General features: G+C 47.3%; 1 protein-coding gene and 1 long non-coding RNA gene across 4 annotated transcripts in view; one reads left to right on the top strand and one right to left on the bottom strand.

Annotated features, from left to right (window-relative positions):
- Nucleotides 1-1,931, bottom strand: part of CARD11 (caspase recruitment domain family member 11) — a 114,399-nt gene extending 112,468 nt beyond the window's left edge. Inside the window, exon 1 of one of the 3 annotated variants that reach the window (XM_023655183.2) lies at nucleotides 1,718-1,931. The gene's annotated coding sequence lies outside the window, so the exon portion shown is untranslated. The remainder of the gene's footprint in view (nucleotides 1-1,717) is intronic. The other 2 variants (XM_023655184.2, XM_070231389.1) reach the window with 2 other exon arrangements.
- Nucleotides 1,932-8,096: 6,165 nt separating this feature from the next.
- On the top strand, nucleotides 8,097-24,106 carry LOC138917050 (uncharacterized). The gene is made up of 3 exons (XR_011424446.1): nucleotides 8,097-8,295; nucleotides 17,769-17,820; nucleotides 23,157-24,106. It is a non-coding gene; the product is annotated as an uncharacterized lncRNA (long non-coding RNA).
- The last annotated feature ends 946 nt before the right edge of the window (nucleotides 24,107-25,052 follow it).

Consider the following 25,052-nt stretch of genomic DNA (forward strand, 5'->3'; position numbering starts at 1 on the left):
AACACAATGTGGTCCATCCAGACAATGGGATATGATTCAGCCTCACAAAGGAAGGAAATTCTGACACATCTCCAACATGGATGAATCTTGAGGACATTACGCTAAGTGAAATAAGCCAGACATAAAAAGAAACACAGTGTGAGTCCATTTACGGGCGGTAGCTAAAGCAGGCGGACTCACAGAGACAGAGTGTACAATGGTGGGTGGGGGGTGGGGGTGGGGAGTTGGTGTTTAATGGGGACACAGAGTTTCTGCTTGGGGAGGTGAAAATGTTCTGGAGATGGATAGTGTACAGCAATGTGAATATTCTTAATGCCCCTGGACGGTACGCTTAAAAATGGTAAATTTTGTGTTATATGTATTTTACCATAATTTTCGAAAAGTCACATCAAGGATCATTGATGCACAGATTCGAGACCAGACTGGTGGGGAGACCACCTTCCCTTCTGATATGGAGGGGCATCTCCAAACCATTTCGCCAGGATGTGACAAGGCTGAGCCTGAGGCTATCTTTGGCCTCAAAGCGCCCCCTGGCCCACCTGGGACCCATCATTTCCTTACAGCTGCCGGGAGGGTGTAGGGGTGGAGAGCAGCAGAGATTCAGGGAAAGGACAGAAGTGCAGCGCTGGAGCTGAAACCCCGTCCTCCCGGGCGCACAGGGTTTCCAGCACACATTACGGAGGAGGCGCTCAGTAGCTGTTGAGTGACTGACCGTTTTTTCCCTTTCTGGTAGCTTGGTAACCTTGCACCTTCAAGAGGAGTCACAAATGGCAGGAGAAACTTTTTCCAACTACAAATGAGAGGCGTTGGGAACAGGCTGGACACACAGGTCAGTCTGGCCCAAGGCCACGCTGGTACAGGTGGCTCTCTGCTGACACTCCTGAGCTGGGGAAAGGCGAGCTCCCAGCTCAGACGAGCCTGTTCACCGGGGTGCAGGCGCAGCTGGGCAGGCTGCTCCCCACAGGGTAACTGTCCCCCTGCGGCCCCCTCGACTCTGCTCTGAACCCCGAAGGGACAGAGAATGAAACTTCCCTCCCTGTGCCCAGAGCTCAGAAGAGCTTCCAGCCCGGGCAGTGTCCTGGGGGAGGTCAGTGCCCCTGGGAAGGTGACTCCAGGCCCGAGGCCACTAGGGCCTCATTCTGGCTTTGCTGGGAACCTGGGCCCCTGGTGTCACTGCCCATGGGAGGGGCTGTCCTTCTCTCCTCCTACCCCCTGGGGCCCCACCTTCTCATGAGCCTCTGACTCAGGGCTGGCTGTGGTCTGGAAACTTCCTGTCCTTTCAGGTGTTAGAAAAGGTTCTTTTCCTCCCTCTGGGGCAGGTGCACCGAAGGGCACCCTGCCGGGCCACTGCCCCCGACCCCCCACTCACCCCTTTCCTCTCTGAGGGGCGCGGGGACCCTGCCAGAGGGAGCCACTTAGAGACGGACGAACCGAGAGAAACACGGAGAGAGATAAGGGAGGTGGAAAGTGGAAGAAAGAAAAAGGTTTGGAGGAGGGAGAGAAAGAGGGGAAGCGGGAAAGAAAGATGGGGAGAGAGGGATGCGAGTCCAACACCGAGGGGGCGAGCGGAGCCCCTCACTCCCGCCCCCGCCCCAAGGCGCGCTCCACGGCATCCCCCCCGACGGCATCGCCCCCACCGCGCCCCGGTGCTCCCCCCAGGCGCGTCCCCCACCACGGCCGCGTCCCCCGCACCCCTCCCCCCCGGCGCCGCGCCTACCTGGGGCGCTCATGCTCCGCCAGCCGCGCGGGCGCCTCCTCCGCGCAGGCCGCCGGCTTCCTCCCGGCGCCCCGGCCCTCGGTCCCCGCCGCCCGGACCGTCCGAGGGGCGCCGCCCGCCCAGGGGCTGCAGGGCGGGGAGGGGACTGCGCGCCACCCGGGCAGGACTCCGGAGGCCAGAGGAGGCAAAAGAGAGAAAAAAGGAGAGAAAGTGTGTCACAGGCTGGGAGGGGCGGGGGAGGGAAATGCAAAACCCGACAGGAAATGAGACTAAAAAAATGCAAAAGGTTAGAAAAAGAGATAAGGAAGAGGGGGAGGGGGCGGAGTTTGGGTCCCGGGCTTGGGAGGAGGCATCGGTAACGAGGTGGGGGTGTTGGGGATGGTGGGGATGGTGGGGGTGGTGGGGGGACCCAGGGATAGGGGCGCTGCGGGGACTGGCCACGGGGGTACCAGGAGTGGGGAGTCCCAGGCAGGCCCAGAGCCACCTGCCCCACGTGGGGTGAGGCTGGACCCCAGCCGGGGCCATCAGACACACCTTCCTCTGACCCCAAGTCCGCCCGACCCGGACCCAGAGAACCTGCCAGAACGCAGGTGAGGCCCTGGGAAGGGTTGCCCCCTTTTGGGTTCGCCAGGCTCTGAGTGGGAGGTTTGGGCAGCCGTCCCTTTAGAGGAATTGGCCACGTTCTGGAGATCTTCCAGACCGTGTCACTGCGATTTAGGGGGGAGGCTTTGCCCACAAAGGAGGGGGAAGCAAGGGACTTGGGGGGCGTCGGCACCCCCAGGCCTCTTTCCTCCCTCAGCCTTTGTTCTGGAAGCTTCCTGGGGCTTGCCTGGCTGTCAGCATCCTCCACCGGCCTCCCACACCCCTCCTGGACACTTCATGGTGACAGTCCAGCGGGACCCTCCTCACCCCACTGCCTCGGCCCCCACACCCGCCCCCGAGTAGTGTTCTCAGAGGCCTGGCGAAGCACCCTTGTAAGAGAAACTGATTTCTGGATGTTGTGGTTCCAATAATTTCCTCCAGAAGCTGCCTGTGGCATAGGCCCCTGGGGCGGGGGGGGGGGGGGGGAACACGTCGTTCTTTCACGTAAGTGCTGTATGGGTGGGAAGGTCCCAAGGGTTGATCTGAATCCTGAACTTAAAAATCTGTGGATGAGAATCTTGGGCTCTAGTCTGCCGACTGCTGATTCCCCACTGTTTCCCCAGCCCCCAACCTCTGCTTCTGCTCTGCCTCAGTTTACCACTCTTTTGTCGCCCTCCTCCCCCTCTTTTGATTCCCCCTACGACAGCTAGGGAACGTACCCTCCTGTTTCGTGTTTTAAGTTCTCTGAGAAAAGTTCCTTGAGCTCCCGGAGGCAAAGCCATTCGATAAATTAAACCACCAAGCAAGAGGATAAATAAATAATGGCGCTGCGGTCCACGCGCAGGAGCATTTGAAGTCCCGGCAATTTGGAGGAGCGAGGACGTACCGATGCCCACGGGCCAGGCATTAAGGAAGACACAAGTTTGCTTTCTGCAAAGCGTGTTCAAAAATGCAAACAAGAACCGCAAAGAGAGAAGGTTCCCATAATAAATACCAAGGGCCCCAGCATCCAGGTCCTGAGAGCCCCATGACTCCTCCGACCCGGGAGGAATTTCCTTTGCGCTCGGTGAAACCTGGAAAGTGGGGGTTTAACAGAGCGCTCTGGGTTCCCTCATGCAGGATCTGAAGGGTGGGTTTGCCCTAAAACAGCATCAAAACTCATTATGGAGATAGAAGTACAGTTAAGTGCACAAACTCTGCAAAAGCTTGATGAATTTTCACAAAACCAGCACACTCATGTGACCCACACCCGAGTCAAAGCATAGAACTTTGTCTGAACCCCAGAACTCCCCTTGATACTCCTTTCTAGTCCCCCCACCCCCAACCCAAGGATAGTCACAATCTGACCTCTAACAGCATAGATCTGTTTTGCCTGATTTCTTGCCTATAAAGTTCAAAAACTTTATACAAATGGAGCCATACGTAGATTCTCTTTTGGGTCTGGATTCTTTCACCCAATATGTTTCTTCAGCTTTAGTGATGGGGTTACAAGCAGGTATAGTTAGTTCATTGACGACACGTGTCCTTTTCTCCCCAAGACCTTAGTAGAATGTTTAGACATCCAGAAGAGTTAGAAGGGTTGTACAGTGAACACCCATATATCACACCACGTAATTCTACAATGAACATTTTGCTCTATTTGCTTCGTCACACATCTATCCATCTATCCCTCTGGCCATCAACCCTTCTCATTTCTTTTTTTTGTCTTTGGATGCATTTCTAAATAAGTCGAAGACATCAACATACTTCACCTTGAAATACTTCATCATGCCTATCATTACCTAGAGAGTTTTTTTAGGTAAAATTTACATCCCGATTTTAACTATATCATGCAATGAGTTTTGACAAATGTATACACTTTGTAACCAAAATCCCTGTGAAGATATAGAACTCTGTGTTCCAACATGGCAACCACAAACCGCACTTGGCTTTTGAATGCTTGCCATGTGGCTGGTGTGAATGAGGAACCAACTTTTAAATTCCATTTAATTCGAATTAAAATCTAAAACTGATACTTGATTCTGTTATTGGAAAACTTTTAAGTATGTGGAGAGCAATTTGAGTACATTAATCTACTTTTGCAACTGTAAATTTTACAAATAGAGGTCAAGCGTTTGCAAGGAAAATTTGGTGTCCGAATTGAGGTGCTGTAAGACACAGTGTGTAAAAAAGAATGCAAAACATGTCATTCATAATTTTGGTATTAATTGCATGTTGAAATAATATTCCAGATATGTTGGGTTAAATAAAATAAATTATCAAAATGAATTTCACATTTCTTTTTTAATGGTGCCGCTAGGAAATTTTAAATTATACATTATATTTTTATGTGACGGTGTTGATATCGTGTGGAACACTGCCATCGCCCAGAAAGTTCCCTCCGACCCGGGCATGTCCTTTCAAAACTTCATTCCTCTGTGGCCCCAGAGGGAGGGTGATTTGAAAGTCTTTGAATAGGACTTCTGGTTTCAGACAGAGAACCAAAAACAAACTTTCACCTCCTCTTTGAAAACCTGCTGAAATGACAGCAAAGAAGAGTGGGCAATGAGTCAATAGAGGCTCCGGGAAAGTGACCGAGTGGACAGGTGCAGGGCATTTCCGGAAGACAGGACGCCGCAAACGGAAGCCCCAGCTCTCACAGGGTTTTCGTGGCCAACTTTTTCAGAAGTGGGTGACCAGGTCCTTCTTCCTAGTCTGTCTAGTATGGAAGTTCTGCTGAAACCTGTCCACCGTGGGTGACCCTCCTGGTATTTGAAATACCGGTGGCATGGCTTTCAGCATCACAACCACACACAGCCGCCACAGTATGACAGCCGACAGATGGGGGTGTGGTTCCCTGACCGGGAAAGGAACCTGGGTGGGAGAGGTGAAAGCACCAAGTCTTAACCTCTAGATCATCAGGGGAGAAGGGGCAGCATTTGGGAGTGGTTCTCCCACTGGGGAACCCATCGGATCTATCTGGTTTGCAGGCAGGGCAGGTATGAAAGGCAGGGCAGACGCTGAGTGATGGATGGATGGAAGGGCTGACGGTAGAATTCTCTGGACACTTCCCTCCTCTACCCTTCCACTGTGTGACTTCAGTTTCTCCCCCAAGTGAAGCCAGAGAACTATTTTTAATGAAACCTGCTCTGAGGGTCAAAGGCTCTTGGAATGGGGACAGTGGCCCGAGGAGATCCCTTCCCATGTGACATTTAGCAGAGGGACAGCCCACTAGACCTTTCCCTGCCTGGGCCCCCTAAAGCAGTGCCCCCTGAACCATCTGTAGAGAAAGAGGTGCCCCGACTGCCCCTACCTTTAAAAAATTTCTAATCTGTTATGGATTGATATTCTTATAAACTATAATAAAAACAAATCATGAGAAAATGGAATTTAAAAAATACTCAAGGTACAAGGTCGCTGATCACGCTTGCTTATATGGCAGTGTCCAAAAGCTGTGGAGGTTTCTAAATGCTGGGTCTCAGTTTGTGTTCTCATCTTGTCAAGGACTGGTGCACAGAAGGACAATGGTCCATGGTCAAGAGTTTGCGTAGCGCTGCCCAGGAGGAGAGGCAGCCTGCCCAGGCAACCACGTCTGCCCCGGCCAGTCAACCTGGGCCTTCACAAACGTGGGCAGAAATCGGCAACTTGAAAGAGTGAGACTGAGATAAACAAATAGGACAGCTGTCTCCTGTGGGTGTACAGGGAGTGGAGTCCGCTGGGGAGGGACCGGAGCATAATGATCCAAATGGATATCCACAGAGAGATTCAAGCAGAAAGCACAGCCGGAAGACGAGAACCGATTGCTGTGAAATGGGCTGCCTGAATAAAGGGACAGTTCATGGACATTCAAAATATGATTGCCAAAATACTAGAATGAATAAATAAAATTCCACACAAGGGCTGGAAGAAGATGTCTGTCAAGTATATCTCCTAGGCTGGAAAGCCAAAATGAAATCAAACCCATGAAGATGTGAGAAGTCTGAGGGAAAAGTTGAGACAGAAACGATCAATTCGAAAAGACCAGTGTGCATTTAAAAAGCATTCTGGGCAGGAAAAGAGAAAACAGAGGGAGGAATTAATCCAGAAATGATGATAATAATAATGTTTGCCACAGCTGAGGAGTGACATGATTCTCTACAACGAGAGGGCCCCGGGAGAACCAAGATGGAGACTGAAAAAAGATCTCCACGTAGACACATCCTCATGAAATTTCAGAAAAGAAAAAAATGGATAATGAGAAGATTCTGAAATCTTATAGAGAGGGGAAAAAAATGCATGCTGATGCCAAGCATGAGCTGAGATTCAGGGCTCTCATGAGCAGCCCTGGATTATCTCCTGGCAAGGACATAATGAAGGCAAGCTTGAGCGTTCTCGGAAATTTCCTTTAAACGTAGAGTTCTGTATTCCACCAAATTATCATCCAGGTGTGACAGCAAAACAGACATGTTCTTAGACATGCAGGGGCTTTGGGAAATTTGCTTCTCAACCACTTCTCAAGATACCAAAAAATTGCTTGAGAATGCACTACAACAAAGTGGAAAAGAATGGAAGAAAGAGGAAGACATGGGATCTGAGAAAGAGGGAAATGAATCCACGAGACCAGTAAAAGGAATGGTAACTGTGCGGGAGCCCCAGGATAAAGTCGGCCTGTGGCTGAGCTTTCGGTGCAGACCTAGCTACCAAGGAAACTGAAGAGCACTGTGAAATCACTGGTTTTATGCCAGATGGACCTAAAAGTCTTATTTGGTCAAAAATGGTCATTTCTAAGGAGTTGAACTAGGAAAGGGGTGAGTGGGGTGGTTATTTGTACAATGGGTGTATTTGTTCTTTGCTGGATGTCCTCCTAGATTGGAAAAGGTCTATTTCCATATCCTTGTAATCCTTTTATAATAAAAATAAATCGTTTTTATAAGAAGCAGGAACTGGGGGGACCCCTGAAGAATAAAACCCAGGGAGGTAACACATATCTCCGTCATTCGAGTTATCACGATCTGTGCACGCGGTTGGGTCACAGGCTCACTCATACCACTGGACGTGTGTGTCCAGAGAAAAGCTCTATTTTATCTAGAAGTAATCTTGTCTTCTTTCTGGGCCCCTCCTCCACGTTAGTAGGAAAAATAAAACTTTTAGCTCTAGCTGGCTTAAAATTTAGCCTCATCTAGTAATTGAACAGTGCTTTTAGGTATCTGGAATAAAAACGTTTCTCTCCCCTGTGGCTGCTGCTCCTTCTGCTTTCCCCCCAAGACAGCAGGAGTCTGTGAAGGAGAAGAGGGGCTTTTAGGACCTGGAGGGCCATGAGGAAGACTCGGGGTCCCAACCTCTGACCTCCAGTTTCTTGGATCTCCAGGCCAGGACCTCTTTCTCCCCCTATTGCCAGCTGGAATTCACGGCTGACGTCTAGCTCCGGTGGGACTCCTGGTCTGCTGTCTCTTGGCTCGGGTTCATACCTGCCATAATCTTATTCAGCCCGGAAGGCCACCTGCAGCCTCTGCTGTGGGGTCCGCTCTCGTGCCACAGCAGGCTCTCACTTGCTGTCCGGGTCACGGGGGAACTTCGAACTAGCTCAGGGAGGCCCATGCTCCAGGCCTCTCTCTGCAGGATGTGCTGTGGCATTCAGGTTTTGCAGGGGGGCAGCCCAAGACTCATGTGTGGTCCTTTCAGCATCCTCTCTCTGTCTCCTGTATCCAGCTATTGGGAGAACTCCAGGAGACCCCATCTTTCTAAATGTGAGGAAGCTGACAGGGAAAGAGATCTCTCTCCCTCGTACATGCACACTTCCCCTTGCGGACGTCTGTGTCTTCTTTCCCCATCGGAGCAGAGACAACTAGAAGCAGACCCTGAGACGGGAATTCCTGGGAGAATGATTTCAGGAGAAGGAAAGCGAGAAGAGCAGAAGAGCCGAGAGGAAAAGGCTGAACTGGGAATCATTCCAGCTGGAGTCCAGCCCGATCCCACCGGGAGCCCTGGAGCGAGAACTGCACCAGAAAGAATGCTCCCCTTGAGGCCACAAGACGTTGGTAAGCCATTGGCTGAGGGCTGCCTGGGGGAGGTGTGCGTCACAGGGCTTCTCACAAGATGGGGTCACCCTGAACTGACATCTTGGAAACAGCAAGGACGCAAACAGCAAAGACCCGTGTCACAGCTGCCCAGTTGGAAGCGGTTCATGAAACTGCTTCCATTCCCGAGACTGTCAGCCGTTTGTTACGTCCCTCCTTTCTCACTATGGCTCCCCAGTATGTCTCACTATGTCTACCAATGCTCCCTGTCTTCAGTTTTCCTCCCCCTGAAAGATTTTAGCTATATACAGCAGCCAAAGCTGCCTGAGCCCCGACGGGACATCAGGAAGGGAAAAATGAGAGATTGGTTTTACCTAGAGCCGAACCTCTGATCCAGTCATGGGGCTGTTTTAAGACGTTTCTGTACTGCACGGAGATCAAAATGGAATGAGAGTAGGAACCCAGGGGAAGATGTGGTTCCCTCTCTTAAATGACCCCCCTTTGCTGGTCTGGTGCACCCCCACCCTCCTCCCTCCCCTCCAGAGAGCAGTCTCCTTCTGGGGCAGGCCCCTTCACCTCCCAGAAAATCATCCTTATCAGTGCAATGGTCACACGCTTGGGACAGCAAACAGGCATTTCACAAACTATTGATCTGAGAATGAGTATATTGCTTTTTTCCCAGATGCCACACCTCGCTGCCATGGTATATATTAATTCTCCCAAAAATAGCATCAAGAGCAAAAACAGAACCTTCCAGGCCTTTAATTATGTTTTACGTGCTTTATATTTTTATGCTGTTATTGCTCTCTCAGCCCCTTCAAGCTCATTCTTCTTCATTTCAGATAGTTCCCATGCCATCTCCCCATGCAGAGATGCTTCCAGAAAGGCATCAATATATCTACATTATCCCACACCGATAAAAAGACAACCCGCAGAAAGGTCCGTTTACGTTCCTGTGTATGCTGAACACCTTAAATGACCCTTGACTTAACTTGGGTTTTTTTTTTTTTTTCTTCTCCAATTCCTACAGAAAGCACGGCTTAAGTCAAGGAGGAAAATATTCCCATCTGTAAGCTGGTAATATGCATTCAATAGTTTTCAATTGCTTGAGCTACGAAATATGATGATAGCCGTCTATATATCTCACGAGGAAAAGATACCTTGAAATTCCCTCGGCCACAGTGCTGATGGGGAGGCATTTCTGCAGGAAATCTGCAAAATGGCGGTAGGCTCGTAAGAGGGCCACTGTTGCAATGACCTCGGTGTTTCGGTGGAAGCCTGGGAGGCCGGCTCCATGATGGGCCATAGAGGCACCATCTCGTGCAGTAGTCAGACGTCGGGGAAAAAGGAAAATCACCCCGTTGACTGCAGACTGCCATGCTCTGTCGCTTTTCCTCTCCAAGAGGACAGATGACAGGCTCTGAAACTTGACCACCATTTCCTTTCCCAGTTAATCAACTTAGGGTAATTGGCACATTACATCTCTTGTACAGTGTTGTGTCTGTGCTCATGGCTCTCCATAAATAATGAGCAATCGAAGTAATGACCAGAAATGTGTGCGAGCTATTGCAGCGAGCACATAACGGATGCCCTGTTTGTCTTCACGGACTGTAGCACCGGCGTGTGACTGATGAGGCTTTCAAATGCTCTGGGTCACCTGAGGCTGGAGAGATGCTCCGTCAAGTTGGAGTCTGTTCCTCTCCGCACAGAGCTTCAGAGTGTCTCAATATTTGCTTTCGGTCCGCTGTTTAAAAACGGAAAATGTTTAGCCCAGCTCATCAGTCACCATGCCTGCCAATTGTTTTTGTCGCTCCCTCTGCTTTTGGAGAAAGCCACTGGAAACACCCAAGCAATATAAATGGCTCTGAGTTGCGTCTGTTTTTAGCACACGTTGTTTGAGCACGCAAGTCAGGGCTCATTAAAAATCCGAATGTGGTAGCTTATAGAATTGGCCACTTTAAACACAGTTTGCCTGCACGCCAGCGGTTCTGAAACTGTTTTATAGCAGTCTGGGTTTTTATGAGGCATCTCTCGGTATCTATGGGCATAACACACTTCAGAATTTTCCTCAAGGTTCAGCTGGGCATGGCATCCGCAGCCACTCCAGCCAGCGAAGAAGTGAGCCCTTCACGGTCGCTGGGGAAAGCAGCTGTGACTTTGTCAGTGTCGGCACCAGCGTGTGACAGTTACGGTATGACTATTTAGTAGAATTATATGCATTTCTGAGCGGGTGCTTATGTAATCCTGTTAGCTTAAGCCCTCGAATATTTTACTTTCTATAAAATTAAATGCATTGTTATCTACTGTGAACTTCGCTGTGCACAGACTGGAAGATTTGTTTCTGACCTTTAGAGTTTCTTCATCAAGAATTGTGTCCATGTGAAGTGTTCGTAGTGAAGTGGCGGAGTTCAATGCGTAAGAACACGGGGAAAAGACGCAACTGTTAAGCGAGGAGCCATTGAGAGAGCAAATGGGAGGGAAGAAAGAAAAGAATGATTGAAAGTGAGAGGAAGAACGAATCGCTCTAGGATTGATCGGACAGAAGCAAGCGCTGGGAATAATCAATAAGGTTAAAAAATATTCAGCCCGGGGAATCGAGGCCAAGAGACAAATACAGTCATGGGGCGTATCATGACGTTTCAGTCGATGATGGACTGCACAGGCGATGGCAGTCCCATGAGATCAGTGCCATGTAGCCTAGGTGTGTGGTGGGCTGTACCATCTAGGTTTGTGTAAGTGCGCTCTATGACGTTCACACAACGATGAAATCACCTAACAACGCGTTTCTCAGAACATATCCCCATTGTTAAGTGACACACGACCGTACCCCAAATGAATACACTAAACACTGTCCAGGTGGAAGCATTTCATTTGGCACGCTGTCCGAGACGGCCGCGTGGGAGCTGCCAAGAGTGGATACACACAGAGCAAAATCGAAACAAAAGAACAACTAAATACACACCCTCTCTCTCTCACACACACACACACACAGCGTGTGCCAGTTTTGTATTCCATGTATACACGGGTTTTTTTTCAGCACTTGCTTTGGTATTAGGAGATGCTGAGATTCCATTATGTTGTGTAGGGCCGGCCCTGTGGCCGAGTGGTTAAAGTTCTGTATGCTCTGCTTCGGCAGCCTGAGGGTTCGTGGGTTTGGATCCCGGGCGCGGACCTGCTCCACCCATCAGCCACGCTGTGGAAGCATCCCACGTACAAAGCGGAGGAAGACTGGCACAGATGTCAGCTCAGGGCTAATCTTCCTCAAGCCAAAAAAGAGGAGGATTGGCAATGGATATTAACTCAGGGTGAATCTTCCTCACAAAAAAAGAAAAAAAAAATTATGCTGTGGAAATAGCCCAAACAATATTAAAGCTCTTGAATAGATGCATGAAATATATAAATATTTTATTAATAACTATTAACTGGGCCTGCATGGATTATTCTGGGTACAGCTAGTTTCTTTAAAGTGTGGTGTTCCAATCCTTCATAACATGTCCCACCTCCCGGAGCCGCCCCAGTATGTTTGATGGCTGGAGCAGATAATTTTTAACAATCTCCTCTATATTTCAAAATTATTTTCAGTAATAATTATATAATAATCAGCAACAATCATTATTTGTTATTTGTTTTTTGGTTTTAAAACAATGATCAGGGGCTGGCCCGGTGGTGCAGCAGTTAAGCGCGCATGTTCCACTTCTGCAGCCCAGGGTTCGCCGGTTTGGATCCCGGGTGTGGACATGGCACCGCTTGGCAAACCATGCTGTGGTAGGCATCCCACATATAAAGCAGAGGAAGATGGGCACGGATGTTAGCTCAGGGCCAGTCTTCCTCAGCAAAAAGAGGAAGATTGGCAGCAGATGTTAGCTCAGGGCTCATCTTCCTCAAAAAAAAAAAAAAAAAAAAAAACGCACACACACAATGATCAGTTGTAAAAAGAATGAAATTCAGTTTTAAAGATACTCAAATTCAGGTAAATATTTCACATATGAAGTAAAATTTGTACTTACCAGACAAAAATATTACAGTTTACGATTTGCCTTCTGTTTCATTGTTTTAAATTTTAGACATAAATAAAAACTCCAAGTGGCCACACGAATGGCAGAAACAAGGTAACTCCAGTTCTGTTTTGTTCTTTACAATCATTGATTTGGAATCTCCTGTTTAGAGATGGGAGCGTGGAGCAGCACAGGGGTTGGGGACAAGAACCAGCCTGAAACTCGCTCAAACAATTCTGAACCTGTGGGCACTTTTAAATTTTAAATGGCTTTATGGAGATAAAATTTACATACTATAAAGTTCACCTATTCAAAGTGCACAATTCGACAGTATTTAGTCTATCTACAGAGTTGTATAATCACACCATAACCTCATTTGAGAACATTTTCATCACCCCCCAAACAAACCTCGTACCCACTGGCAGTCGTTCTCCAACTTTCACTCCCAAATCCATCCCCAGCCTAGCTGACCACAAATCTACTTTCCGTTTCAGGGGATTTGTCACTTCTGAGCATTTTCTGTAAATGGGATCATACAATATGCAGTCTTGTGCGCCTGGTTTCTTTCACTTAGAAAATGTTTTCAAGGTTCATCCATGTCGTAACGTGAATCAGCACTTCATTCTTTGCATTGCCAAATATTACCCTTTTCTATAAATATGCCATATTTTGTTAAGTTATCAGTTGTTGGACGTTTGGGTGGTTTCCACTTTTTGGCTGTTACAAATAATGCTATCAACATTTAGGTACATGTTCTCATGTTGACATATGTTTTCACTTCTCTTGGGGAGATACCTAAGAGTGGAATTTCTGTGTCATATGGTAACTCTATGTTTAATATTTTGAGGAACTGCCAGATTATTTTCCAAAGCAGCTGCACCATTTTACATGCCCACTGGCAGTGTGTAAGGATTCTAATGTGTCCATTTCTTTGTCGACACTTGTTACCATCTGTCTTTTTTATTAGAGCCATTCTGCTGTGTGTGAAGTGGTATCTCATTGTGGTTTTGGTTTGCGTTGGCCATTTGTATATCTTTCTTAGAGAGATGTCTATTCAAATCCTTTGCCCATTTTTAAAAGGGGGTTGTCTTTTTATTATTGAGTTGTAAGAGTTGTTTGTATATTGTGGATACAAGTCCCTTATCAGATTTATGATTTGTCGATATTTTCTCTCATTCTGTGGGTTGTCTTTTCACCTTCCTGATGGCGTTGTTTGCCCCACAAAAATTTCAATTTTGATGTAGTCCAATTTATTTTTTCTTTTGTCACTGGTGCATTTGGTGAAATATCTAAGAAATCATTGACTAACTCAAGGTCACAAATATCTACTCTCGTGTTTTCTTCTAAGAGTGTCATAATTTTAGCTCTTGTATTTAGGTATATGGTCCACTTTGGTGTAATATTTGTGTATGGTGTGAGGCAGGGGTTCAAATTCATTCTTTCACATGTGGATATTTATTTGTCCCAGCACCATAACTGAAAAGCCAATTCTTCCGTCATTGAATTGTCTTGGCCCCTTTATGGAAAATCAATTGGCTATAAATAAGGGTTTATTTTTGGAGTCTCAACTTTATTCCATTATCTATATGTCTATCCTTATGCTAGTACCACACTATCTTGATTACAGTAGCTTTGTAATTAGTTTTGAAATTGGGAGGTGTGAGTTCTTCAACCTTGTTCTTCATTTTCAAGATTGTCTTGGCCATTCTGATCCCCTTGAATTTCCATATGAATTTTAGGGTCGGCTTGTCAATTTCTGCAAAAAAAGCCAGAGGAGATTTTGATAGGAATTGTGTTGAATCCATAGATAAATTTGAGGATTATGAACAAGGGATATCTTTGCATTTATTTAGATCTTCTTTAATTTTTTTCAACAGTTTTTATAGTTTTCAGTGTATGCCTTCACTTCTTTTGTTAAATTGAGTCTTAAGAATTGTATTCCTTTAATGCCAGTGTAAATGAATAGTTTTCTTAATTTTGTTTTCAGATTGTTTTTTGCTAGTGTACAGAAATGCAATCAGTTTTTGTGTAATTGATCTTGTGTCTCTCAGTCTTGCTGAACTTGTTGATTAGTTTTAATAGTTTTTTAGTGGATTCCTTGGGATTGTCTATATATAAGATCATGTCATCTGCAAATGGAGATAGTTTGACTTCTTTTTTTCCCAGTCTGGATGCCTTTTATTTCTTTTTCTTGCCTAATTGCCTTGGCCAGAGCCTCCCGTAGAAGTGGCCAAGATAAATATTCTTGTCTTGTTCCCACGGGCACTTAGTCAAAACGAGCATGTTGTGTGGCTGAGCTGGGTGAATTGCAGAACTCAATTAACTCCCGTGTAGAGTACAGTATTTAGGAAAATTCAAGTAAAAATGTGCTAACCTGAGGCTGACATATATATTATTAAAACCCAGCAGTAATCACAGCAATTGTTTAGAACTTGAACCAACCAAATATATTTTTCAGGGGGGAGCAGTTTATCATTGGCATGGTGTCGAATTGCTGGTGCATTGTGATAATAGAAACAGGCTGACTTGTATTGGATTTCATTGTTGTTTTTAAATTCTCTGTGGACAACATGCCCCCTGCTGCCTGCACCCAGGGCAGATGGCTCCCACTGCCCCACCTTTGGTGCTCCGATGTTCACCCCAATTTTCTGGCAGTCCCTGAACCCTACTTGGACACAAATCTGTCTGTGATGTGCACGCTCGATCACCCACAGGCATGGACCTCGTCTTACCCATTTCTGCCCCCCTCCCCGCCCTACGCACAGAAGACTTCACACATGCCTGCTGAGTCGACTGAGACAGTCTGGGGACGTGTTGAGTGGGACTCTCTGCTCCGTCTCAACACTGCTCTCGGGGGACCGTGGGCAGAGAGCACAGGATGACAGTGCAGTAGGGGCTGCAGAGTTGACTCTGCACACCCTCGGGTGGAGGGAAGGCATGTGAGAATGACAGGTTCTACTGTTACTCATCGTGTGACCCAGGGCCCACAGCTGCAGCTCTTTCAGTTTCTCTTCTGTAAAATGGGGATAATGGTGCAGTCTGACCTGCCGCCAGCACGTTGCCCTCCTCCCCTTTCGCTCCCCACCTCAGAGTGGAAAGTTTTGTTAATGCATCTGTGTTACTGAGCCTTTGGAAGGAGTGAGGTGTTACAAATACAAAGGGGGAGAAACCACCTGCTTATATCATTCCTGCTTTCTAGGGGCTCACTTTCTTGGGCTTGTCAAAATATATTTTAAGATGTGTTTCATTTTTTTACGTGGATTAGCAGGAAATGGAGAGGGTATGAGCCCACTAATGGAGAGCAGCTATTTCTGGGGAAGAAGGAGAATTGTTTTGAATAAGGAAGTGCGTGCTCCTGAAGAAGCTGTAAAGGAAGGATGCTGTCAGTGCCCCACTCACATCCCCCATCCCCTGGTCCTCGCCACTTCTGGGTGCAAAGGCCCCGCTGCTGCCAGCAGCAACCACCTGGGACTCCCCACCTGGATGCCTTCTCTGGTTCACATGAGCGGCCCCAGAAGCAGCTCTCAGCTAATCGCTGGTGGAATTGGAGGACAATTAGCCCAAGTCGCTCACCTGTCTCGTAGGGTAACTCTGAGGTCGGTTCTGCTTGTCTCCCATAGGTCCGCAGCCGGACCGCCACAGTGACTGGATCACCAGCAAACCCTTCACTCGTTGCCTTTTCTCTCCTGTCTCACTTCCTCACTCCCACATCGGGAGTTCTGGGACCACCTCCCATACAAACGCCTTGCCCTCGAATCTTTGTTTCAGGACCTGCTTCTGGGGTCTCCAACCTAAGACAGAATAAAAGGTGAAAGGAAGACCTCGAGAGCGGGTCTCTCGGGAATCAGGAGAGGCTGGGGCCACCTCCTTTTTTTTCTTGATACTTCATTGTCTGCCACAGTAGGATCAGCAAATTACAGCCCATGGGCAAAATGCAAGCCACAGTCTGTGACCTAAGAATTATTTTTATTTTATTTTTATTTTGTTCTCTTTTGTGATGATCTCACAATACAGGGATGTTTACTCTTAGAGAATTTCACTTAAGTTCTTTTTTCTCCCAGTTTCATTGAGATACAATTGACACACAACAGTGTATTAGTTTCAGGTGTACAGCATAATGATTTGATACATGTATATGTTGCGAAGTGACCACAATAAGTTCAGTGAACATCCGTCACCACACATAGTTGCAAATTTTTTTTTCTTGTGGTCAGAACTTTTAAGATCTTCTCTCTTACTAAGTTTCAAATATATGATACAGTATCTTTACACCTCTAGTTTTCTAAAGTCCCCACAATTCTTACTATGTGACAACATGCCAAAAATAGGTACAAAATTGCATATATTTAAAATATTTTCCGGAAAGAAATGAACTCAACACACAGTGCAATACTATTGTGCTTTTCGCAGGTTGATTAGAGGATTTATTTTAAGAAGACATTGCTTCATCACGCAGGATGGTGATGCGGGCCTATTTATGGGTGGATGAAGGACGTGGTCTTCCTTCTAACTGTCAGAGTGCATCATTTGGAGATAGTATCACAAGTCCTGTTGGGAGGCCCTCTGGGGATGTGAGGTCTGGGTCACATGACCTTAATTGAGAAACCAGGAAATTCGCTTCCGGGAAGCTCTTCTCCGTATCCGTGAAATGGGATAATGATTCCTCCCTCACTGGTGTATTGTGAGAAGTCGGTGAGGATGGTGAGTGTGTGATCCGTGCCCTCTCTGCCCCCACACTTACCTCTGAGAGGAGAGTGGAGCCAAGCAGAGCTTTGTATGGGTTCTTTAAAGTTTCCAGAGTCTTCAGAGAGTGTCAGACCAAAGGCGGTTTATAAGTCTAAAATGCTGCTCTGATTACAATAAAGCTTGATGCCCAAAGTGAGACAAACGACAGGAATAACCACAAAGAAAGGAAAAAAGCATTGTAGCCTAGGAGAAGGAGTCTACCTTTTCTACCCGAACCACAGGCTCGAGGACGATGATAGACCCACCGTCCGACCAGGAGGATGGAGCTACACAGAGCCGGGGGACCAGGAACACAGATTCCGAGAAATTAAGTCCATTCCCGTTAGGAACGAGGAGTTTAGGAGCGTAAAGACCTCTGTCCTCCTCCGGTGGTTGATGTTGGCCAACCCTTCTAACGCTCTTCCAGCTCCTTTTCCTCTCACCCACAGGGGGCACTCTTTCCTCCTGCCTTTGGTGACTTCATCCATCGCCTCTCTTCCAGCTGGACCACTCCCAGCTCTCTCCAAGGCCAATCTCGGCTCCAAATCCCACCCAGCCGAAGGTTACGATTGCACCCGGTATTTAACACACCTTCCTATGTGCCGGAGCTGTGCAAGCCCTTTGTACAGAATCTCAATTAATCCTCACACTAACTTTATGTCTTGGTTTCGGCTTCCCGGGAAGCTGACGGTGAGACAAGGATTTCTGGGCCGGTAGTTTATTTGGTTGATGATCCCAGGAAGTACTGATTTTCGTTTTTTTGGTTTTTTTCAGAGGCAAGGAGAAATGAAGCCAGGAAGGGAAGACAGTGAACACAGGGTGCTTGGTGAGTAAGTCACCACTGGGGACAAGAGGGGCTCTGCCTCACTGGGAGGCCCTGGGGGAGGACTTAGAATAGCATCAAGATGATCCCACCTGGGGTGTGTGAGAGCTGTTCTTCATATAACAGCTCTTTGAGCATCTGGGAAACATCCCTTAGGCATAGAAATGCAGATACTGCTAAGAGGAGCCAGTAGGTGCTTACTAAAATAGTCGGGTCCCAAGGGAAGATGCGGACTGGGTCTACCCATTTTGCAGATCAGGAAACTGATGCTGACTGAGAGAAGTTCAGTCATTAGCTCTCTGCCACTGACTTATAGTGGATCTGGAGATTCCCACTGTCCCGTTGATGCAGTCTCTCCCTCCCACTCCGTGCCCCATGCTCAGCACCAAGAGGAACCGAGCATCTGATACAGGAAAGGGCACAGACAACATCCAGGACCAAACTGCTAGCACCTGGGCCCCAGGGCCTTTGCTCTATCATCCTTAGGCTCCCACTGGGGTATAGCACATGCCTTTCCTGCTTGTACTTGGAGGTTGAGGCGTATGCTGAATTTGGACTGGCCCCTACTTGTAATGTGAGGACGGCATGCGAAAGAGGAAAAGTCCACTATTGGAAAAGAAGATGGATATATGGGATAAAATCATGACGCCTCCTGGGGGGATGAAACTCACAGCTCAGTCTTTGCAGGAAGATTTTTAAAAGCACAGGCCACAGTCAAAAGAAATTCAAATGAATTTCATTCCTAAGTCATGTTTCTCCAAAAATTACAGACAGTCCATCTTAAAACCCTCACACACACTTCCTAAAGCCCCTCCCCTCTTGTCCCCAATCCCCAGCTGCTCCCAAGGCTCCTATGTGCCAAACTTACCCCCCGCCCCCCAGCCTCCAACAACTCTTTCTTGGAGATTGAGTTCCATCGTGTGATCAATGATGCAATCAATCATGCCTACATAATGAAACCCCCAATAAAAACTCTGGATACCGAAGCTCAGCTGAGCTTTAGGTTGGTAATCAGACATCTGTGTGGGGAGCATCTGAAGATGCAAAGCTTGTCTTTGGGGCCCTCCCAGTGCTAGCCCTGGGGATCTCCTCTTTTGGGTGGTCCTAATTTGTGTCCTTTATAATAAAACAGTAATAGTATTGTGCTCCCTTGAGTTCTGGGAGTTGCTCTAGTGAATTATCGAGGCTGACGGAGGACAGATGGTCAGAAGTGCAGGTGGCCCGGGGACTTCTGAGCTTGTGGTGGTGTCTGACGTGAGGACAGTCTCTACCTGTGAAATGTGACCTAACTCACGAATTAGGAAGTTAGTGTAAGAACTGCATTGCCACATGTTTTCGCCGGATGGTGGCTAAGATGATACAATATAGATGAGAGCTTTTCATTTCTTCCTGGAGAAATCTCTATGGGGTGTGACTAATTCATTATTCTAGGACCCCTTCTTTTTCCCTTAGAGTTTAGAGTTCTGCCCTTATGTTTTGTTTTCTTTCTTTCTTTCTTTCTTTCTTTTTTTTTTTTTTACTAAAGATGAGGATAAGGGTGGAAAATTATTGTCTGGGGACTGACAACCAGGCCACAATGAACTGGCAGTCCCCCAGCCTAAGTCCCGTCTGGGTTTCTGTCTTAGGAGGAGATGGGGAGTCAGGGTCAGAGGCTGACTTCATGAAGACTCCTAACCTCCCTCCACTTAATGGCTCCGTGTAAATACTTCCAAAAGAGCCAACAGATTAATGCCTCATAAGACCTTTTAAAGTCTTGTAAGTGGCAAAGAAACTAAAAAGAAGACCCAATTTGTTTGGTTCAGAGTTATTGGGGTCAAGCTGGGTTTGGTTTCTTTTGTTTACTCATCAGTTTCCAAAATAAATTTCGGAAGGACAGAGACCATTAAGAATAAAAGATGCTCCAGTGTACCTGAGGCTGTTTGAGAACCAGGTAAAAAGGCAATAAAATATCAAACTGTGGCTGGGAGTTTTTCAAATGCCAAGGACAAAAGCAGTAGACAGAAGTACAAACTGTGGACCATGGATCTTGGCCAGATCATGCCTTCTCCTCCCAGTTTTCCAGGGCAAAAGGTCCCCATCAGGTAGATGTGAAAGGGAAATGCACTATTTGTGTTTGAGCCTGGAATCTGGGGTCCCTGGGAATATTCATTTCAGTTATGCAACAGATATTTGTTGAGCCTAAATTGTGCCTGGCCCACCTTGAGCCACTTTTGCTAGGAGGATTCTCAGAGGCTTTAAATAGCTCCATAGCCCACGTGCAGCAGGTCTGGGGACAGCTCGAGCACCTTGATGTCCTATAAACCTGGGCCAAAATCATCCGTCTTCCACCCACCAGCTCGGCCATCTTGGGCAACCTCAGTTCTCTCTCATTCATAAAAATGGGGATACTAGTAACTACTTGTAGTGGGTTCAATAGCATCCCCACCCTCAAGTTCATGTCCCCCGGAACCTCAGAGTGTGGCCGTATTTAGAAACAGGATCTCTGCAGATATAGTTAATTAAAGGTCTTGAGATGAGATCGTCCTGGATTTAGGGTGGACCCACATCCAATGAAGAAGAGGAAAGCACACAGAGAGACACATCCTGGGGAAGGCCACATGAAGATGGAGGCAGAAATTGGAGTGAGGTGTGTACACACCAGGGAATGCCGAGCATTGCAGGCAGCCACCAGGAGCTGGGGGAGAGAGACACGGAGCACATTCTCCCTCTGGGCCTCTGGAAGGAAACAGTCCTGCGTACACCTTGGTCTCCTACGTCTAAGCTCCAGAACTGTGAAAGAATATATTTCCATTGTTTTAAGCCACTCAGTTTGTGGCAATTTATTACAGCAGCCCAAGGAACGAAGCTAGCACTCTACAGAGACTTAGGATACAGTATGAAAAGATGGATGCAAGTGTTTCATTGATGCAAACAGGCAACCAATCCTAGTTCTTCTGTCTATTCTCAGTTGTTTTCACAGGTAACATTGGAGCTGTGGGTTAACATTCAGCTACCTCTCTTGGCTTCCTGATGTATTCACCAAAAAATGTCCTAGGGTAGGTTCAACCTTCGTGCCCGAGTTTGGGCATTCGCTGTTGAGTTTCTCATTTATTTTCACCTGTGTAGCAGACATTGCTGGCGCCCTGCCCACAGGCCCTTGGCAGTCCTCGTTTCCATGCACACTGACTCGCCGCTGGCTTGTAACTGCCGCAGCTACAACTCTTTCTGAGAACTCCCTCTGGCTGCTGGCACCTGCTTGGTTTGCACAGGGGACAGAGAGCGGAGCGCCCCCCCCCCCCCCCCCCGCCCCGGAATACCTTTCAACCGATGACTGAGAGCCAGTGAGTAAATTCTCCAGCTCCTCGTCCCCTGGCTAGGATGGCTCTGGGGTGTGACCCACAGTGTCCCACCCTCCCCCAGCAGGACTGAGACCCAGTTCCCACAGGGGTGAGCTGCTTGGTGACATGCAGAGTATTGGCTTTCTTCCTCTCTTGGTGTCCTGTGGCTTCCATAACAAAAATGACCACAAAGTTGGAAGCTTAAGACAACAGACTCTATTCTCTCATGGCTCTAGAGGCCGGAAGTCCCAACTCAGTATCCCTGGGCTGAAATCAAGTGTCAGTGGGGTCACACTCCTTCCTGAGGCCCGAGGGGAGAGTCTGTCCCTTGCGACTTCCAGTTTCTGGGGGCTGTCAGCAGTCCCTGGCATTCCTTGGCTTATGGCCACATCCCTCCAACCTCGGCCTCTGTCTCCACATAGCCTTCTCCTCTGTAGTCAAATGTCCCTCTGCCTCCCTCTCATAAGGAAATCTGTGACTGTATTAAGGGCCCACCCAAATAATCCAGGGTGAGCTCCCTACCTCAAGATCCTTAACTTAACCACACCCACCATGTCCCTTTTTGCCATGGAAGGTAACAGTCAGAGGGTCCAGGAGTTAGGACCTGGATATCTTTTCAGGAGGGTGGCATTATTTGGCTGAGCACATTTCCTTTCCTCAGTGCTTCCTGGGGTTGAATTCCCAATAAACTGCTTATACTCACCTCCTTGTGTCCGAGTCGGCTTCTGGAGCGACCTCACTTCTGACAGTATCGTTTCAGAAGCAACAAGATTCACTCTTTCAAGAAATCATTTACTAATCTGTTGCACTCACGTTTCACTAACAGTTATACTTACATGACTAAGCTTGTTAAATTCTTTGAGGGTTATTCATTACCTCACAACCGTAATGCCCAGGCGGAGGGCGTGAATGGCTCGAATAGGCTTTTGGATAATAATAATTCAAGAAAAAAAATCAGGAGAAGCTGAACGGGCACTCTTACTGCCACTGGAAACATTTCTCAGCCTCCATCTCTGTGGTTTATAATTTGATGTATCTGGTGGGAGAGAAGTTTGGGTGGGAGGGCCGGAGAGAGCCTCAGAGCTGTGGATTGTTGCTTGCAATGGGTTATGGAGGGTAGGAAGTGAGAGGTGAGCTCATCCTGGCAGGCCATCTCGGGGTGGGGGGGTAAGGGTGAGAACACCCCCAAGCCCCCATGCCTCTGTTTCCTCTGCACCAATACAGAGATCAAGGACTCGGTGGTTGATGCCATCAACTTTCATTGGAGGGGTGACAAGTTACTGCACTGTGTTTGGAGATATTTGTTTGTTCACTCAATTTTCATTCATTCATTCGTTTCTCCATTTTCTCTTCTGTTGAGTGAGTGTCTATTGAGTGTCTGCCAATGCCAGGCAGTGGAGAGGCTCCTTCCGATCAGGAGGAGGGAACTCAGGACAGGCTCTCCTGCAGAAGAGATATTTAAAGAGAGGCTCCAAGGATGAGTAGGAGTGGGCTGGTTAGATAATAAGCAAGGACAAGTGTCTCCTGGCACAAGGCAAAGGACATGAAATGCCCTGAGGCAGAGAAGACAAGACCTGGGAGCTCAAGGGGAGGCGAGGCTGAGTCATCGTGAACACAATGCCTGGAGATCCGAGCTGGAGAGTTAGGCAGAGCCCACTCTGGCGCCCCGTTGGAAAGTTTGCATTTATTCACAACACAGTGGAAAGACTAGCTGTCCACGTGTGGGCTTATTTCTGGGCTCTCAATTCTGTTCCATTGGCCTGTTTTTCTGCCAGTGCCATGCTGTTTTGATTACTAGAGCTTTGTAGTATAATATGAATTCAGGGAGTGTAATACCTCTAACTTTGTACTTTTTTCTCAGGATTGGTTTGGCCACTTGGGGACTTTTGCTCTTCCATATAAATTTTAGGATTCTTTGACCTATTTCCATGAAGAATGTCATTGGGACTCTGATTGGGATTGCATTGAATCTGTAGATTGCTTTAGGCAATATGGACATTTTAACTACCTTTATTCTTCCAGTCAACCCAAGAGCCCATCAGTGGATGATTGGATAAAGAAGATGTGGTATGTCTATACAATGGAATACTACTCAGCCATAAAAAAGGACAAAATAGTGCCACTTGCAACAACATGGATGGACCTTGAGGGTATTACGTTAAGCGAAATAAGTCAGACAGAGAAAGACAAATGCCATATGATTTCACTCATACGTGGAAGATAAATACATAGATAAGGAAAACAAATTAGTGGGTGCCAGAGAAGGAGGGGGTAGGGGGGGAGCAGAGGGGATAAAGAGGCACGCATATATGGTGACAGATAAAAACTAGACTATTGGTGGTGAACACAATGCAGTCTATACAGAAACTGAAATGCAGTAATGTACACCTGAAATTACACAATGTTGTAAGCCAATATGACCTCAATTAAAAAAAAAACGACAACCCACAATGGAAAGCTCCCAAAGGCCTCAGGGAATGTCATGACCGGATAGATGTTTTAGGAACATCGTCCATCCTGGCGACTGTGTGCAGAAAGCACCAGAAGAGGGTGTGCAAGAGAGCAAGGAGGCCAGGGTAGGCTGCATGGACATCTAGGGGAGACAAGACGGTGGCTGGGTAGATGACATTTTGGCTTTACAATTCTTTTATGGGCTGAACTGTGTCCCCTGCAAATTCAGATGTCAACATTCTAACCCCCAGGACCCCAGAATGTGACTGTATTTGGAGACAGGGTCTGTAAAGAGGTAATTCAGGTAAAGTGAGGTCATTAGGGTGGGCCTTGAGCCAAGGTGACTGGTGTCCTTATAAGAGGAGATGAGGACACAGACACACACAGAGGGAAGACCACGTGAGGACACAGAGAGAAGACGGCCCAGGAGAGAGGCCTCAGGAGAAACCAAGCCTGCTGGCACTTGGATCTCAGACTGCTCACCTCCAGAATTGTGAGAAAATAAATTTGTTGTTTAAGTCACTGGGTGTGTGGTACTTTGTTACGGCAGCCCCCACGAACTAATATACGCTGTGAAAGCTAAAACTGAGCCAGCCCAAGTGGTCCGGACTTTCTCCCTTCCCCTCCTGCTTTCTCCAAATGCCTTGCCTCCTCTCTGTTCACAGTTGTCTCCTGGGTGGAAGGGCTGTATTTCCCAAGGACTCGCCTGCTCACCAGCAGACAAATGCCGTCCTCTGGGAAGCCTGTGGGCCTTCTGTCCTCTGCAGCCTTTATCCCAGAATTCTTACGCAGAGTCTATTTCTAGATAACTCACTAAAAAATTCTGAACAGCCCCTTCTGCTGCCCAAAGTTTCCTACACACTTACAGCAATTCCCCAACCAAATGAATGTCACTTCTGCATTATAGAGATGGACCAAATTAGCATTTACCAGAGAAAGGGGCTTCTCTCTCTCTCTCTCTCTTTTTTTTTTTTTTTTGCAAATCATATAACTCTAAATTACCTTCAATTTCCTAAATGGAATTTGGCTCCAGATTCACTCTGGTATGGAGTAGTCAGTAATGAGATTATATTATGTTTGGGGGAAAACATTCAAATGACCAAGATAATTAATTTTGCATAACAACCAACATATAGCGAGATCCAGAGCCATAACTCAAAGCCCGCAACCTGCCGGAGCCCCTGGGGGTGATAACGTTTCTTTTAAAATACAGCAACAAAGACAGTTCCAGGGACCTGTGAAATGCAGAGGTTTCAAAGCTGGAAATGTCGGGTTCTTTCAGTTCCGGCCACAATGCTCGTATTTTCTCAGTAGCTGTCATTTACCGTAGGATGTCTCCTGGGTTGGAGAAGATGAAAGAAATCCTCAGGCCCACAGGAGCATCCTGGAGCAGCTTGGCTGGGAAGAATCTTTTGAGAACTGTTCCCAAGTCTTCAAAATGTTTGATGCTGTCTCAGGTCTCAGCTT

The sequence above is a fragment of the Equus caballus genome, chromosome 13, assembly GCF_041296265.1.
Source record: "Equus caballus isolate H_3958 breed thoroughbred chromosome 13, TB-T2T, whole genome shotgun sequence".
NCBI classification, from domain to species: Eukaryota; Metazoa; Chordata; class Mammalia; order Perissodactyla; family Equidae; genus Equus; species Equus caballus.